We start from the raw sequence: 17,495 nt of genomic DNA on the forward strand, positions 1-17,495 counted from the left end.
CTGGAGAAACTCAGCGATGGAGAAACTTCGCGAAGGAGAAACTCCGCGATGTAGAAACTCAGCGATGGACTAACTCTGCGCTGGATAAACTCCGTGTTGGAGAAACTCTGTTTTGGAGAAACTCTGTGTTGGAGAAATTCCGCGCTGGAGAAACTTCGCGTTGAAAAACCTCCGCGCTTGAGAAACTCCGCGCTGGAGAAACTCCGCGCTGGAGTAACTCCCCGCTGGAGAAACTCAGCGATGGAGAACCTCAGCGATGGAGAAACTCAGCGCTGGAGAAACTCCGTGTGCGAGAAGCTCCGCGCTGGAGAAACTCCGCGATGAAGAAACTCCGCGATGGACAAACTCCGCGATGGAGAAACTCCGCGTTGGTGAAAGCCCGCGTTGGAAAAAAGTCGGCGCTGGAGAAACTCCACCCTAGAGAAGCTCCGCGTTTGAGAAACTCCGCACTAGAGAAGCTCCGCGTTTGAGAAACTCCGCACTGCAGAAACTGCGCTTTTGAGAAACTCTGCGATGGAGAACCTCCGCGCTGGAGAAGCTCCGCGTTTGAGAAACTCCGCGATTGAGAAATTCCACGATGGACAAACTCCGCGAAGGAGAAACTCCGCGTTGGTGAAAGTCCGCGTTGAAGAAAAGTCCGCGTTGGAGAAAAGTCAGCGCTGGAGAAACTCCACGCTGGAAAAACTCCGCGCTGGAGAAACTCCGCGCTGGAGAAACTCCGCGATGGAGAAACTCCGCGCTGGAGAAACTCCGGGCTGGAGTAACTCCGCGCTGGAGAAACTTTGCGCTGGAGGAACTCCGCGCTGGAGAAACTCCGCGTTGATGAAACTCCGCGCTTGAAAAACTGCGCTGGAGAAACTTCGCGCTGGAGAAATTCAGCGATGGAAAAACTCAGCGATGGAGAAAATCAGCGATGGAGAAACTCAGCGCTGGAGAAACTCCGTGTGCGAGAAACTCCGCGCTGGAGAAACTCCGCACTGGAGAAACTCAGCGATGGAGAAACTCAGCGATGGAGAAACTAAGCGATGGACAAACTCCGTGTGCGAGAAACTCCGCGCTGGAGAAACTCCGCGCTGGAGAAACTCCGCGATGGACCAACTCCGCGATGAAAAAACTCCGCTTTGGTGAAAGTCCGCGTTGGAGAAAACTCCGCGTTTGAGAAAAGTCCGCGTAGGAGAAAAGTCCGCGTTGGAGAAAAGTCCGCGCTGGAGAAACTCCCCGCTGGAGAAACTCAGCGATGGAGAAACTCAGCAATGGAGAAACTCCCCGCTGGAGAAACTCAGCGATAGAGAAACTCAGCAATGGAGAAACTCCGCGCTGGAGAAACTCCCTGTTGGAGAAGCTCCGCGCTGGAGAAACTCCGCGTTAAAGAAACTCCGCGCTTGAAAAACTCAGCGATGGAGAAACTCCGTGTGCGAGAAACTCCGCGCTGGAGAAACTCCGCGATGGAGAAACTTCGCGATGAACCAACTCCGCGATGGAGAAACTCCGCTTTGGTGAAAGTCTGCTTTGGAGAAAAGTGCGCGTTTGAGAAAAGTCCGCGTAGGAGAAAAGTCCGCGTTGGAGAAAAGTCCGCGCTGGAGAAACTCCACGCTGGAGAAACTCCGCACGAAAACTCCGGGCTGGAGAAACTCAGAGTTGGAGAAACTCCGCACTGGAGAAGCTCCGCGTTTGAGAAACTCCGCACTGGAGAAACTCCGGCCTGGAGAAACTCCGCGCTGGAGAAACTCCGCGCTGGAGAAACTCCGCGCTGGAGAAATTCCGCGCTGGAGAAACTCTGTGTTGGAGAAACTCCGCGTTTGAGAAACTCCACGCTGGAGAAACTTCGTGTTGGAGAAACTCTGTGTTGGAGAAACTGCGCACTGGAGAAACTTCGCGTTGGAGAAACTCCGCGTTGGAGAAACTCCGCGCTGGAGAAACTCCCTGCTGCATAAAATCTGCGCTGGAGAAACTCTGCGCTGGAGAAACTCTCCGCTGGAGAAACTCAGCGATGGAGAACCTCAGCGATGGAGAACCTCAGCGATGGTGAAACTCCGCGTTGGAGAAACTCCGCGCTGGAGAAACTGTTTGCTGGAGAAACTCCGCGGTGGAGAAACTCGGCGCTGGAGAAACTACGCGCAGGAGAAACTCAGCGATGGAGAAACTCCGCGAAGGAGAAACTCCGCGATGTAGAAACTCAGCGATGGAGTAACTCAGCGCTGGAGAAACTCCGTGTGCGAAACTCCGCTGGTGAAACTCCGCGCTGGTGAAACTCTGGGCTGGAGAAGCTCCGCGCTGGAGAAACTCCGCGATGAAGAAACTCCGCGATGGACAAACTCCGCGATGGAGAAACTCCGCGTTGGTGAAAGTCCGCGTTGGAGAAAAGTCCGCGTTGGAGAAAAGTCGGCGCTGGAGAAACTCCGCCCTAGAGAAGTTCCGCGTTTGAGAAACTCCGCACTAGAGAAGCTCCGCGTTTGAGAAACTCCGCACTGGAGAAACTCCGCTTTTGAGAAACTCCGCGATGGAGAACCTCAGCGATGGAGAAACTCAGCGCTGGAGAAACTCCGTGTGCGAGAAACTCCGCGCTGGTGAAACTCCGCGCTGGTGAAACTCCGCGCTGGTGAAACTCTGCGCTGGAGAAACTCCGCGCTGGAGAAAATCTGCGATGAAGAAACTCCGCGATGGACAAACTCCGCGATGGAGAAACTCCGCGTTGGTGAAAGTCCGCGTTGGAGAAAAGTCAGCGTTGGAGAAAAGTCGGCGCTGGAGAAACTCCGCCCTAGAGAAGCTCCGCGTTTGAGAAACTCCGCACTAGAGAAGCTCCGCGTTTGAGAAACTCCGCACTGGAGAAACTCCGCTTTTGAGAAACTCCGCGATGGAGAACCTCCGCGCTGGAGAAACTCCGAGTTAGAGAAACTCCGCACTGGAGAAGCTCCGCGTTTGAGAAACTCCGCGATTGAGAAATTCCACGATGGGCAAACTCCGCGAAGGAGAAACTCCGCGTTGGTGAAAGTCCGAGTTGGAGAAAAGTCCGCGTTGGAGAAAAGTCAGCGCTGGAGAAACTCCACGCTGGAAAAACTCCGCGCTGGAGAAACTCCGCGATTGAGAAACTCCGCGCTGGAGAAACTCCGGGCTGGAGTAACTCCGCGCTGGAGAAACTTCGCGCTGGAAAAACTCCGCGTTGATGAAACTCCGCGCTTGAAAAACTCTGCGCTGAAGAAACTTCATGCTGGAGAATTTCAGCGATGGAAAAACTCAGCGATGGAGAAAATCAGCGATGGAGAAACTCATCGCTGGAGAAACTCCGTGTGCGAGAAACTCCGCGCTGGAGAAACTCCGCACTGGAGAAACTCCGCGCTGGAGAAACTCCACGCTGGAGAAACTCCGCGCTGAAGAAACTCCGCGATGGAGAAACTCTGCGCTGGGGAAACTCTGCGCTGGGGAAACTCCGCGATGGAGAAACTCCGTGTTGGAGAAACTCCGTGTTGGAGAAACTCCGCGCTGGAGAAACTTCGCGTTGGAGAAACTCCGCATTGAAGTAACTCCGCGCTTGAAAAACTCTGCGCTGGAGAAACTCCGCGCTGGAGAAACTCAGCGATGGAGAAACTCAGCGATGGACAAATTCAGCGATGGAGAAACTCAGCGCTGGAGAAATTCCGTGTGCGAGAAACTCCGCGCTGGAGAAACTCCGCGATAGAGCAACTTCGCGATGGACAAACTCCGCGATGTAGAAATTCTGCGTTGGTGAAAGTCCGCGTTGGAGAAACTCCGCATTGAAGAAACTCCGCGCTTGAAAAACTCTGCGCTGGAGAAACTCCGCGCTGGAGAAACTCAGCGATGGAGAAACTCAGCGATGGAGAAATTCAGCGATGGAAAAATTCAGCGCTGGAGAAACTCCGTGTGCGAGAAATTCCGCGCTGGAGAAACTCCGCGATAGAGCAACTCCGCGATGGACAAACTCCGCGATGTAGAAACTCCGCGTTGGTGAAAGTCCGCGTTGGAGAAAAGTCCGCGTTGGAGAAAAGTCCGCGCTGGAGAAACTCCGCGTTGGACAAACTCCGCGTTGGAGAAAGTCCGCGTTAGAGAAACTCCGCGCTGGAGAAACTGTGTGCTGGAGAAACTCCGCGGTGGAGAAACTCGGCGCTGGAGAAACTACGCGCTGGAGAAACTCAGCGATGGAGAAACTCCGCGAAGGAGAAACTCCGCGATGTAGAAACTCAGCGATGGAGTAACTCTGCGCTGGATAAACTCCGTGTTGGAGAAACTCTGTTTTGGAGAAACTCTGTGTTGGAGAAATTCCGCGCTGGAGAAACTTCGCGTTGAAAAACCTCCGCGCTTGAAAAACTCCGCGCTGGAGAAACTCCGCGCTGGAGTAACTCCCCGCTGGAGAAACTCAGCGATGGAGAACCTCAGCGATGGAGAAACTCAGCGCTGGAGAAACTCCGTGTGCGAGAAGCTCCGCGCTGGAGAAACTCCGCGATGAAGAAACTCCGCGATGGACAAACTCCGCGATGGAGAAACTCCGCGTTGGTGAAAGCCCGCGTTGGAAAAAAGTCGGCGCTGGAGAAACTCCACCCTAGAGAAGCTCCGCGTTTGAGAAACTCCGCACTAGAGAAGCTCCGCGTTTGAGAAACTCCGCACTGCAGAAACTGCGCTTTTGAGAAACTCTGCGATGGAGAACCTCCGCGCTGGAGAAGCTCCGCGTTTGAGAAACTCCGCGATTGAGAAATTCCACGATGGACAAACTCCGCGAAGGAGAAACTCCGCGTTGGTGAAAGTCCGCGTTGAAGAAAAGTCCGCGTTGGAGAAAAGTCAGCGCTGGAGAAACTCCACGCTGGAAAAACTCCGCGCTGGAGAAACTCCGCGCTTGAAAAACTCTGCGCTGAAGAAACTTCATGCTGGAGAATTTCAGCGATGGAAAAACTCAGCGATGGAGAAAATCAGCGATGGAGAAACTCATCGCTGGAGAAACTCCGTGTGCGAGAAACTCCGCGCTGGAGAAACTCCGCACTGGAGAAACTCCGCGCTGGAGAAACTCCACGCTGGAGAAACTCCGCGCTGAAGAAACTCCGCGATGGAGAAACTCTGCGCTGGGGAAACTCTGCGCTGGGGAAACTCCGCGATGGAGAAACTCCGTGTTGGAGAAACTCCGTGTTGGAGAAACTCCGCGCTGGAGAAACTTCGCGTTGGAGAAACTCCTCATTGAAGTAACTCCGCGCTTGAAAAACTCTGCGCTGGAGAAACTCCGCGCTGGAGAAACTCAGCGATGGAGAAACTCAGCGATGGACAAATTCAGCGATGGAGAAACTCAGCGCTGGAGAAATTCCGTGTGCGAGAAACTCCGCGCTGGAGAAACTCCGCGATAGAGCAACTTCGCGATGGACAAACTCCGCGATGTAGAAATTCTGCGTTGGTGAAAATCCGCGTTGGAGAAACTCCGCATTGAAGAAACTCCGCGCTTGAAAAACTCTGCGCTGGAGAAACTCCGCGCTGGAGAAACTCAGCGATGGAGAAACTCAGCGATGGAGAAATTCAGCGATGGAAAAATTCAGCGCTGGAGAAACTCCGTGTGCGAGAAATTCCGCGCTGGAGAAACTCCGCGATAGAGCAACTCCGCGATGGACAAACTCCGCGATGTAGAAACTCCGCGTTGGTGAAAGTCCGCGTTGGAGAAAAGTCCGCGTTGGAGAAAAGTCCGCGCTGGAGAAACTCCGCGTTGGAGAAACTCCGCGTTGGAGAAAGTCCGCGTTAGAGAAACTCCGCGCTGGAGAAACTGTGTGCTGGAGAAACTCCGCGGTGGAGAAACTCGGCGCTGGAGAAACTACGCGCTGGAGAAACTCAGCGATGGAGAAACTCCGCGAAGGAGAAACTCCGCGATGTAGAAACTCAGCGATGGAGTAACTCTGCGCTGGATAAACTCCGTGTTGGAGAAACTCTGTTTTGGAGAAACTCTGTGTTGGAGAAATTCCGCGCTGGAGAAACTTCGCGTTGAAAAACCTCCGCGCTTGAAAAACTCCGCGCTGGAGAAACTCCGCGCTGGAGTAACTCCCCGCTGGAGAAACTCAGCGATGGAGAACCTCAGCGATGGAGAAACTCAGCGCTGGAGAAACTCCGTGTGCGAGAAGCTCCGCGCTGGAGAAACTCCGCGATGAAGAAACTCCGCGATGGACAAACTCCGCGATGGAGAAACTCCGCGTTGGTGAAAGCCCGCGTTGGAAAAAAGTCGGCGCTGGAGAAACTCCACCCTAGAGAAGCTCCGCGTTTGAGAAACTCCGCACTAGAGAAGCTCCGCGTTTGAGAAACTCCGCACTGCAGAAACTGCGCTTTTGAGAAACTCTGCGATGGAGAACCTCCGCGCTGGAGAAGCTCCGCGTTTGAGAAACTCCGCGATTGAGAAATTCCACGATGGACAAACTCCGCGAAGGAGAAACTCCGCGTTGGTGAAAGTCCGCGTTGAAGAAAAGTCCGCGTTGGAGAAAAGTCAGCGCTGGAGAAACTCCACGCTGGAAAAACTCCGCGCTGGAGAAACTCCGCGCTGGAGAAACTCCGCGATGGAGAAACTCCGCGCTGGAGAAACTCCGGGCTGGAGTAACTCCGCGCTGGAGAAACTTTGCGCTGGAGGAACTCCGCGCTGGAGAAACTCCGCGTTGATGAAACTCCGCGCTTGAAAAACTGCGCTGGAGAAACTTCGCGCTGGAGAAATTCAGCGATGGAAAAACTCAGCGATGGAGAAAATCAGCGATGGAGAAACTCAGCGCTGGAGAAACTCCGTGTGCGAGAAACTCCGCGCAGGAGAAACTCCGCACTGGAGAAACTCAGCGATGGAGAAACTCAGCGATGGAGAAACTAAGCGATGGACAAACTCCGTGTGCGAGAAACTCCGCGCTGGAGAAACTCCGCGCTGGAGAAACTCCGCGATGGAGAAACTCCGCGATGGACCAACTCCGCGATGAAAAAACTCCGCTTTGGTGAAAGTCCGCGTTGGAGAAAACTCCGCGTTTGAGAAAAGTCCGCGTAGGAGAAAAGTCCGCGTTGGAGAAAAGTCCGCGCTGGAGAAACTCCCCGCTGGAGAAACTCAGCGATGGAGAAACTCAGCAATGGAGAAACTCCCCGCTGGAGAAACTCAGCGATAGAGAAACTCAGCAATGGAGAAACTCCGCGCTGGAGAAACTCCCTGTTGGAGAAGCTCCGCGCTGGAGAAACTCCGCGTTAAAGAAACTCCGCGCTTGAAAAACTCAGCGATGGAGAAACTCCGTGTGCGAGAAACTCCGCGCTGGAGAAACTCCGCGATGGAGAAACTTCGCGATGAACCAACTCCGCGATGGAGAAACTCCGCTTTGGTGAAAGTCTGCTTTGGAGAAAAGTGCGCGTTTGAGAAAAGTCCGCGTAGGAGAAAAGTCCGCGTTGGAGAAAAGTCCGCGCTGGAGAAACTCCACGCTGGAGAAACTCCGCACGAAAACTCCGGGCTGGAGAAACTCAGAGTTGGAGAAACTCCGCACTGGAGAAGCTCCGCGTTTGAGAAACTCCGCACTGGAGAAACTCCGGCCTGGAGAAACTCCGCGCTGGAGAAACTCCGCGCTGGAGAAACTCCGCGCTGGAGAAATTCCGCGCTGGAGAAACTCTGTGTTGGAGAAACTCCGCGCTTGAGAAACTCCACGCTGGAGAAACTTCGTGTTGGAGAAACTCTGTGTTGGAGAAACTGCGCACTGGAGAAACTTCGCGTTGGAGAAACTCCGCGTTGGAGAAACTCCGCGCTGGAGAAACTCCCTGCTGCATAAAATCTGCGCTGGAGAAACTCTGCGCTGGAGAAACTCTCCGCTGGAGAAACTCAGCGATGGAGAACCTCAGCGATGGAGAACCTCAGCGATGGTGAAACTCCGCGTTGGAGAAACTCCGCGCTGGAGAAACTGTTTGCTGGAGAAACTCCGCGGTGGAGAAACTCGGCGCTGGAGAAACTACGCGCAGGAGAAACTCAGCGATGGAGAAACTCCGCGAAGGAGAAACTCCGCGATGTAGAAACTCAGCGATGGAGTAACTCAGCGCTGGAGAAACTCCGTGTGCGAAACTCCGCTGGTGAAACTCCGCGCTGGTGAAACTCTGGGCTGGAGAAGCTCCGCGCTGGAGAAACTCCGCGATGAAGAAACTCCGCGATGGACAAACTCCGCGATGGAGAAACTCCGCGTTGGTGAAAGTCCGCGTTGGAGAAAAGTCCGCGTTGGAGAAAAGTCGGCGCTGGAGAAACTCCGCCCTAGAGAAGTTCCGCGTTTGAGAAACTCCGCACTAGAGAAGCTCCGCGTTTGAGAAACTCCGCACTGGAGAAACTCCGCTTTTGAGAAACTCCGCGATGGAGAACCTCAGCGATGGAGAAACTCAGCGCTGGAGAAACTCCGTGTGCGAGAAACTCCGCGCTGGTGAAACTCCGCGCTGGTGAAACTCCGCGCTGGTGAAACTCTGCGCTGGAGAAACTCCGCGCTGGAGAAAATCTGCGATGAAGAAACTCCGCGATGGACAAACTCCGCGATGGAGAAACTCCGCGTTGGTGAAAGTCCGCGTTGGAGAAAAGTCAGCGTTGGAGAAAAGTCGGCGCTGGAGAAACTCCGCCCTAGAGAAGCTCCGCGTTTGAGAAACTCCGCACTAGAGAAGCTCCGCGTTTGAGAAACTCCGCACTGGAGAAACTCCGCTTTTGAGAAACTCCGCGATGGAGAACCTCCGCGCTGGAGAAACTCCGAGTTAGAGAAACTCCGCACTGGAGAAGCTCCGCGTTTGAGAAACTCCGCGATTGAGAAATTCCACGATGGGCAAACTCCGCGAAGGAGAAACTCCGCGTTGGTGAAAGTCCGCGTTGGAGAAAAGTCCGCGTTGGAGAAAAGTCAGCGCTGGAGAAACTCCACGCTGGAAAAACTCCGCGCTGGAGAAACTCCGCGATTGAGAAACTCCGCGCTGGAGAAACTCCGGGCTGGAGTAACTCCGCGCTGGAGAAACTTCGCGCTGGAAAAACTCCGCGTTGATGAAACTCCGCGCTTGAAAAACTCTGCGCTGAAGAAACTTCATGCTGGAGAATTTCAGCGATGGAAAAACTCAGCGATGGAGAAAATCAGCGATGGAGAAACTCATCGCTGGAGAAACTCCGTGTGCGAGAAACTCCGCGCTGGAGAAACTCCGCACTGGAGAAACTCCGCGCTGGAGAAACTCCACGCTGGAGAAACTCCGCGCTGAAGAAACTCCGCGATGGAGAAACTCTGCGCTGGGGAAACTCTGCGCTGGGGAAACTCCGCGATGGAGAAACTCCGTGTTGGAGAAACTCCGTGTTGGAGAAACTCCGCGCTGGAGAAACTTCGCGTTGGAGAAACTCCGCATTGAAGTAACTCCGCGCTTGAAAAACTCTGCGCTGGAGAAACTCCGCGCTGGAGAAACTCAGCGATGGAGAAACTCAGCGATGGACAAATTCAGCGATGGAGAAACTCAGCGCTGGAGAAATTCCGTGTGCGAGAAACTCCGCGCTGGAGAAACTCCGCGATAGAGCAACTTCGCGATGGACAAACTCCGCGATGTAGAAATTCTGCGTTGGTGAAAGTCCGCGTTGGAGAAACTCCGCATTGAAGAAACTCCGCGCTTGAAAAACTCTGCGCTGGAGAAACTCCGCGCTGGAGAAACTCAGCGATGGAGAAACTCAGCGATGGAGAAATTCAGCGATGGAAAAATTCAGCGCTGGAGAAACTCCGTGTGCGAGAAATTCCGCGCTGGAGAAACTCCGCGATAGAGCAACTCCGCGATGGACAAACTCCGCGATGTAGAAACTCCGCGTTGGTGAAAGTCCGCGTTGGAGAAAAGTCCGCGTTGGAGAAAAGTCCGCGCTGGAGAAACTCCGCGTTGGAGAAACTCCGCGTTGGAGAAAGTCCGCGTTAGAGAAACTCCGCGCTGGAGAAACTGTGTGCTGGAGAAACTCCGCGGTGGAGAAACTCGGCGCTGGAGAAACTACGCGCTGGAGAAACTCAGCGATGGAGAAACTCCGCGAAGGAGAAACTCCGCGATGTAGAAACTCAGCGATGGAGTAACTCTGCGCTGGATAAACTCCGTGTTGGAGAAACTCTGTTTTGGAGAAACTCTGTGTTGGAGAAATTCCGCGCTGGAGAAACTTCGCGTTGAAAAACCTCCGCGCTTGAAAAACTCCGCGCTGGAGAAACTCCGCGCTGGAGTAACTCCCCGCTGGAGAAACTCAGCGATGGAGAACCTCAGCGATGGAGAAACTCAGCGCTGGAGAAACTCCGTGTGCGAGAAGCTCCGCGCTGGAGAAACTCCGCGATGAAGAAACTCCGCGATGGACAAACTCCGCGATGGAGAAACTCCGCGTTGGTGAAAGCCCGCGTTGGAAAAAAGTCGGCGCTGGAGAAACTCCACCCTAGAGAAGCTCCGCGTTTGAGAAACTCCGCACTAGAGAAGCTCCGCGTTTGAGAAACTCCGCACTGCAGAAACTGCGCTTTTGAGAAACTCTGCGATGGAGAACCTCCGCGCTGGAGAAGCTCCGCGTTTGAGAAACTCCGCGATTGAGAAATTCCACGATGGACAAACTCCGCGAAGGAGAAACTCCGCGTTGGTGAAAGTCCGCGTTGAAGAAAAGTCCGCGTTGGAGAAAAGTCAGCGCTGGAGAAACTCCACGCTGGAAAAACTCCGCGCTGGAGAAACTCCGCGCTTGAAAAACTCTGCGCTGAAGAAACTTCATGCTGGAGAATTTCAGCGATGGAAAAACTCAGCGATGGAGAAAATCAGCGATGGAGAAACTCATCGCTGGAGAAACTCCGTGTGCGAGAAACTCCGCGCTGGAGAAACTCCGCACTGGAGAAACTCCGCGCTGGAGAAACTCCACGCTGGAGAAACTCCGCGCTGAAGAAACTCCGCGATGGAGAAACTCTGCGCTGGGGAAACTCTGCGCTGGGGAAACTCCGCGATGGAGAAACTCCGTGTTGGAGAAACTCCGTGTTGGAGAAACTCCGCGCTGGAGAAACTTCGCGTTGGAGAAACTCCTCATTGAAGTAACTCCGCGCTTGAAAAACTCTGCGCTGGAGAAACTCCGCGCTGGAGAAACTCAGCGATGGAGAAACTCAGCGATGGACAAATTCAGCGATGGAGAAACTCAGCGCTGGAGAAATTCCGTGTGCGAGAAACTCCGCGCTGGAGAAACTCCGCGATAGAGCAACTTCGCGATGGACAAACTCCGCGATGTAGAAATTCTGCGTTGGTGAAAGTCCGCGTTGGAGAAACTCCGCATTGAAGAAACTCCGCGCTTGAAAAACTCTGCGCTGGAGAAACTCCGCGCTGGAGAAACTCAGCGATGGAGAAACTCAGCGATGGAGAAATTCAGCGATGGAAAAATTCAGCGCTGGAGAAACTCCGTGTGCGAGAAATTCCGCGCTGGAGAAACTCCGCGATAGAGCAACTCCGCGATGGACAAACTCCGCGATGTAGAAACTCCGCGTTGGTGAAAGTCCGCGTTGGAGAAAAGTCCGCGTTGGAGAAAAGTCCGCGCTGGAGAAACTCCGCGTTGGAGAAACTCCGCGTTGGAGAAAGTCCGCGTTAGAGAAACTCCGCGCTGGAGAAACTGTGTGCTGGAGAAACTCCGCGGTGGAGAAACTCGGCGCTGGAGAAACTACGCGCTGGAGAAACTCAGCGATGGAGAAACTCCGCGAAGGAGAAACTCCGCGATGTAGAAACTCAGCGATGGAGTAACTCTGCGCTGGATAAACTCCGTGTTGGAGAAACTCTGTTTTGGAGAAACTCTGTGTTGGAGAAATTCCGCGCTGGAGAAACTTCGCGTTGAAAAACCTCCGCGCTTGAAAAACTCCGCGCTGGAGAAACTCCGCGCTGGAGTAACTCCCCGCTGGAGAAACTCAGCGATGGAGAACCTCAGCGATGGAGAAACTCAGCGCTGGAGAAACTCCGTGTGCGAGAAGCTCCGCGCTGGAGAAACTCCGCGATGAAGAAACTCCGCGATGGACAAACTCCGCGATGGAGAAACTCCGCGTTGGTGAAAGCCCGCGTTGGAAAAAAGTCGGCGCTGGAGAAACTCCGCCCTAGAGAAGCTCCGCGTTTGAGAAACTCCGCACTAGACAAGCTCCGCGTTTGAGAAACTCCGCACTGCAGAAACTGCGCTTTTGAGAAACTCTGCGATGGGGAACCTCCGCGCTGGAGAAGCTCCGCGTTTGAGAAACTCCGCGATTGAGAAATTCCACGATGGACAAACTCCTCGAAGGAGAAACTCCGCGTTGGTGAAAGTCCGCGTTGGAGAAAAGTCCGCGTTGGAGAAAAGTCAGCGCTGGAGGAACTCCACGCTGGAAAAACTCCGCGCTGGAGAAACTCCGCGCTGGAGAAACTCCGCGATGGAGAAACTCCGCGCTGGAGAAACTCCGGGCTGGAGTAACTCCGCGCTGGAGAAACTTCGCGCAGGAGAAACTCCGCGCTGGAGAAACTCCGCGTTGATGAAACTCCGCGCTTGAAAAACTGCGCTGGAGAAACTTCGCGCTGGAGAAATTCAGCGATGGAAAAACTCAGCGATGGAGAAAATCAGCGATGGAAAAACTCCGCGCTGGAGAAACTCCGCGATGGAGAAACTCCGCGCTGGAGAAACTCCGGGCTGGAGTAACTCCGCGCTGGAGAAACTTTGCGCTGGAGAAACTCCGCGCTGGAGAAACTCCGCGTTGATGAAACTCCGCGCTTGAAAAACTGCGCTGGAGAAACTTCGCGCTGGAGAAATTCAGCGATGGAAAAACTCAGCGATGGAGAAAATCAGCGATGAGAAACTCAGCGCTGGAGAAACTCCGTGTGCGAGAAACTCCGCGCAGGAGAAACTCCGCACTGGAGAAACTCAGCGATGGAGAAACTAAGCGATGGACAAACTCCGTGAGCGAGAAACTCCGCGCTGGAGAAACTCCGCGCTGGAGAAACTCCGCGATGGAGAAACTCCGCGATGGACCAACTCCGCGATGAAAAAACTCCGCTTTGGTGAAAGTCCGCGTTGGAGAAAACTCCGCGTTTGAGAAAAGTCCGCGTAGGAGAAAAGTCCGCGTTGGAGAAAAGTCCGCGCTGTAGAAACTCCCCGCTGGAGAAACTCAGCGATGGAGAAACTCAGCAATGGAGAAACTCCGCTCTGGAGAAACTCCGTGTTGGAGAAGCTCCGCGCTGGAGAAACTCCGCGTTAAAGAAACTCCGCGCTTGAAAAACTCCGCGCTGGAGAAACTCCGCACTGGAGAAACTCAGCGATGGAGAAACTCAGCGATGGAGAAACTCCGCTTTGGTGAAAGTCCGCTTTGGAGAAAAGTCCGCGTTTGAGAAAAGTCCGCGTAGGAGAAAAGTCCGCGTTGGAGAAAAGTCCGCGCTGGAGAAACTCCACGCTGGAGAAACTCCGCACGAAAACTCCGGGCTGGAGAAACTCAGAGTTGGAGAAACTCCGCACTGGAGAAGCTCCGCGTTTGAGAAACTCCGCACTGGAGAAACTCCGGCCTGGAGAAACTCCGCGCTGGAGAAACTCTGTGTTGGAGAAACTCCGCGCTTGAGAAACTCCACGCTGGAGAAACTTCGTGTTGGAGAAACTCTGTGTTGGAGAAACTCCGCACTGGAGAAACTTCGCGTTGGAGAAACTCCGCGTTGGAGAAACTCCGCGCTGGAGAAACTCTCTGCTGCATAAAATCTGCGCTGGAGAAACTCTGCGCTGGAGATACTCCGCGCTGGTGAAACTCCGCACTGGAGAAACTCCGCACTAGAGAAACTCCGCGTTTGAGAAACTCCGCGCTGGAGAAACTCCGCGCTGGAGAAACTCCGCGCTGGAGAAACTCCCCGCTGGAGAAACTCAGCGATGGAGAACCTCAGCGATGGAGAACCTCAGCGATGGTGAAACTCCGCGTTGGAGAAACTCCGCGTTGGAGAAAGTCCGCGTTAGAGAAACTCCGCGCTGGAGAAACTGTTTGCTGGAGAAACTCCGCGGTGGAGAAACTCGGCGCTGGAGAAACTACGCGCAGGAGAAACTCAGCGATGGAGAAACTCCGCGAAGGAGAAACTCCGCGATGTAGAAACTCAGCGATGGAGTAACTCAGCGCTGGAGAAACTCCGTGTGCGAAACTCCGCTGGTGAAACTCCGCGCTGGTGAAACTCTGCGCTGGAGAAGCTCCGCGCTGGAGAAACTCCGCGATGAAGAAACTCCGCGATGGACAAACTCCGCGATGGAGAAACTCCGCGTTGGTGAAAGTCCGCGTTGGAGAAAAGTCCGCGTTGGAGAAAAGTCGGCGCTGGAGAAACTCCGCCCTAGAGAAGTTCCGCGTTTGAGAAACTCCGCACTAGAGAAGCTCCGCGTTTGAGAAACTCCGCACTGGAGAAACTCCGCTTTTGAGAAACTCCGCGATGGAGAACCTCCGCGCTGGAGAAACTCCGAGTTAGAGAAACTCCGCACTGGAGAAGCTCCGCGTTTGAGAAACTCCGCGATTGAGAAATTCCACGATGGATAAACTGCGCGAAGGAGAAACTCCGCGTTGGTGAAAATCCGCGTTGGAGAAAAGTCCGCGTTGGAGAAAAGTCAGCGCTGGAGAAACTCCACGCTGGAAAAACTCCGCGCTGGAGAAACTCCGCGATTGAGAAACTCCGCGCTGGAGAAACTCCGGGCTGGAGTAACTCCGCGCTGGAGAAACTTCGCTCTGGAAAAACTCCGCGCTGGAGAAACTCCGCGTTGATGAAACTCCGCGCTTGAAAAACTCTGCGCTGGAGAAACTTCGTGCTGGAGAAATTCAGCGATGGAAAAACTCAGCGATGGAGAAAATCAGCGATGGAGAAACTCAGCGCTGGAGAAACTCCGTGTGCGAGAAACTCCGCGCTGGAGAAACTCCGCACTGGAGAAACTCCGCGCTGGAGAAACTCCGCGCTGGAGAAACTCCGCGCTGAAGAAACTCCGCGATGGAGAAACTCTGCGCTGGGGAAACTCTGCGCTGGGGAAACTCCGCGATGGAGAAACTTCGTGTTGGAGAAACTCCGTGTTGGAGAAACTCCGCGCTGGAGAAACTTCGCGTTCGAGAAACTCCGCATTGAAGTAACTCCGCGCGTGAAAAACTCTGCGCTGGAGAAACTCAGCGATGGAGAAACTCAGCGATGGAGAAATTCAGCGATGGAGAAACTCAGCGCTGGAGAAAATCCGTGTGCGAGAAACTCCGCGCTGGAGAAACTCCGCGATAGAGCAACTCCGCGATGGACAAACTCCGCGATGTAAAAACTCCGCGTTGGTGAAAGTCCGCGTTGGAGAAAAGTCCGCGTTGGAGAAAAGTCCGCGCTGGAGAAACTCCGCGTTGGAGAAACTCCGCGTTGGAGAAAGTCCACGTTAGAGAAACTCCGCGCTGGAGAAACTGTGTGCTGGAGAAACTCCGCGGTGGAGAAACTCGGCGCTGGAGAAACTACGCGCTGGAGAAACTCAGCGATGGAGTAATTCTGCGCTGGATAAACTCCGTGTTGGAGAAACTCCGTTTTGGAGAAACTCTGTGCTGGAGAAATTCCGCGCTGGAGAATCTTCGCGTTGAAAAAACTCCGCGCTTGAAAAACTCCGCGCTGGAGAAACTCCGCGCTGGAGAAACTCCCCGCTGGAGAAACTCAGCGATGGAGAACCTCAGCGATGGAGAAACTCAGCGCTGGAGAAACTCCGTGTGCGAGAAACTCCGCGCTGGAGAAACTCCGCGATGAAGAAACTCCGCGATGGACAAACTCCGCGATGGAGAAACTCCGCGTTGGTGAAAGTCCGCGTTGGAGAAAAGTCCGCGTTGGAAAAAGTCGGCGCTGGAGAAACTCCGCCCTAGAGAAGCTCCGCGTTTGAGAAACTCCGCACTAGACAAGCTCCGCGTTTGAGAAACTCCGCACTGCAGAAACTGCGCTTTTGAGAAACTCTGCGATGGGGAACCTCCGCGCTGGAGAAGCTCCGCGTTTGAGAAACTCCGCGATTGAGAAATTCCACGATGGACAAACTCCTCGAAGGAGAAACTCCGCGTTGGTGAAAGTCCGCGTTGGAGAAAAGTCCGCGTTGGAGAAAAGTCAGCGCTGGAGGAACTCCACGCTGGAAAAACTCCGCGCTGGAGAAACTCCGCGCTGGAGAAACTCCGCGATGGAGAAACTCCGCGCTGGAGAAACTCCGGGCTGGAGTAACTCCGCGCTGGAGAAACTTCGCGCAGGAGAAACTCCGCGCTGGAGAAACTCCGCGTTGATGAAACTCCGCGCTTGAAAAACTGCGCTGGAGAAACTTCGCGCTGGAGAAATTCAGCGATGGAAAAACTCAGCGATGGAGAAAATCAGCGATGGAAAAACTCCGCGCTGGAGAAACTCCGCGATGGAGAAACTCCGCGCTGGAGAAACTCCGGGCTGGAGTAACTCCGCGCTGGAGAAACTTTGCGCTGGAGAAACTCCGCGCTGGAGAAACTCCGCGTTGATGAAACTCCGCGCTTGAAAAACTGCGCTGGAGAAACTTCGCGCTGGAGAAATTCAGCGATGGAAAAACTCAGCGATGGAGAAAATCAGCGATGAGAAACTCAGCGCTGGAGAAACTCCGTGTGCGAGAAACTCCGCGCAGGAGAAACTCCGCACTGGAGAAACTCAGCGATGGAGAAACTAAGCGATGGACAAACTCCGTGAGCGAGAAACTCCGCGCTGGAGAAACTCCGCGCTGGAGAAACTCCGCGATGGAGAAACTCCGCGATGGACCAACTCCGCGATGAAAAAACTCCGCTTTGGTGAAAGTCCGCGTTGGAGAAAACTCCGCGTTTGAGAAAAGTCCGCGTAGGAGAAAAGTCCGCGTTGGAGAAAAGTCCGCGCTGTAGAAACTCCCCGCTGGAGAAACTCAGCGATGGAGAAACTCAGCAATGGAGAAACTCCGCTCTGGAGAAACTCCGTGTTGGAGAAGCTCCGCGCTGGAGAAACTCCGCGTTAAAGAAACTCCGCGCTTGAAAAACTCCGCGCTGGAGAAACTCCGCACTGGAGAAACTCAGCGATGGAGAAACTCAGCGATGGAGAAACTCCGCTTTGGTGAAAGTCCGCTTTGGAGAAAAGTCCGCGTTTGAGAAAAGTCCGCGTAGGAGAAAAGTCCGCGTTGGAGAAAAGTCCGCGCTGGAGAAACTCCACGCTGGAGAAACTCCGCACGAAAACTCCGGGCTGGAGAAACTCAGAGTTGGAGAAACTCCGCACTGGAGAAGCTCCGCGTTTGAGAAACTCCGCACTGGAGAAACTCCGGCCTGGAGAAACTCCGCGCTGGAGAAACTCCGCGCTGGAGAAATTCCGCGCTGGAGAAACTCTGTGTTGGAGAAACTCCGCGCTTGAGAAACTCCACGCTGGAGAAACTTCGTGTTGGAGAAACTCTGTGTTGGAGAAACTCCGCACTGGAGAAACTTCGCGTTGGAGAAACTCCGCGTTGGAGAAACTCCGCGCTGGAGAAACTCTCTGCTGCATAAAATCTGCGCTGGAGAAACTCTGCGCTGGAGATACTCCGCGCTGGTGAAACTCCGCAC

The sequence above is a fragment of the Amblyomma americanum genome, chromosome 2 (assembly GCF_052857255.1).
Source record: "Amblyomma americanum isolate KBUSLIRL-KWMA chromosome 2, ASM5285725v1, whole genome shotgun sequence".
Classification (NCBI taxonomy): Eukaryota; Metazoa; Arthropoda; class Arachnida; order Ixodida; family Ixodidae; genus Amblyomma; species Amblyomma americanum.